The sequence below is a fragment of the Hylobates moloch genome, unplaced genomic scaffold, assembly GCF_009828535.3.
Source record: "Hylobates moloch isolate HMO894 unplaced genomic scaffold, HMol_V3 SCAFFOLD_9, whole genome shotgun sequence".
Taxonomy (NCBI): Eukaryota; Metazoa; Chordata; class Mammalia; order Primates; family Hylobatidae; genus Hylobates; species Hylobates moloch.
Window position 1 is genome coordinate 31202643 of NW_026652284.1, and position 751 is coordinate 31203393.

General features: G+C 35.4%; 1 non-coding gene across 1 annotated transcript; it reads left to right on the forward strand.

Annotated features, from left to right (window-relative positions):
- Positions 1-337: 337 nt before the first annotated feature.
- On the forward strand, positions 338-399 carry LOC116813981 (U7 small nuclear RNA). The gene has a single exon (XR_004371091.1). It is a non-coding gene; the product is annotated as a U7 small nuclear RNA (small nuclear RNA).
- Positions 400-751: the final 352 nt, after the last annotated feature.

The following is a 751-nucleotide window of genomic DNA, read 5'->3' on the forward strand; positions in this document are numbered from 1 at the left end:
CCATGAAAGGTTAATTTTTGCATTTTTATTAGAGATGGGTTTTCACCAGGTTGTCCAAGATGGTCTTCAATTCCTGGGCTAAAGCGATCTGGCCACCTTGGCCCCCCAAAGTGCTGAGATTATAGGAGTGAGCCATTGTGCCCATGCCACCCTCATCCCCCAAGTCACTTTAAAATCTAGACTTCATTTCATAAAGATACAGCCCTAAGAAATATTACACATGCTCAAATGAAATTATTTAAATTCTGTTCTATAGAAAGTGGAATCCAATAAAAGAAATTGAAGGTAATAATATTCACTTGAATGCGTATGTATTTTTCTGAATTTAAAAGAAACAAAGTGTTGGAGCTCTTTTAGAATTGGTCTAGCAGGTCTTCGGGTTTTTAACTGGAAACTCTCCCCATGTGGAGAGAGGCTGAGAAACAGTCAAAACACAAATTCTAAAACTCCCAATGATTAGAGATTGTTTTTTATTACTAGTTCGTTTTGATGGTATGAGAATGATTATTTCCTCGGGAAAAGCTAGCACTTGAAAACAATGCCATCATCTGAAAACTTGGCTTTCCTTGATCAAATAATATGAATTACTAATCAGTAATTCAAACAGTCTGTGGAAAGTTAATTTCAGAACTGAAGTGATTTTAAAAATCTATAGTAAAGGGATTCATAGTTTCATCCCCTGAAATCCTGGCAATGTTCCTGGACCTATGCAAAACTTTAAGAACTATTAATAATGTTTAAAAAGTGGTTC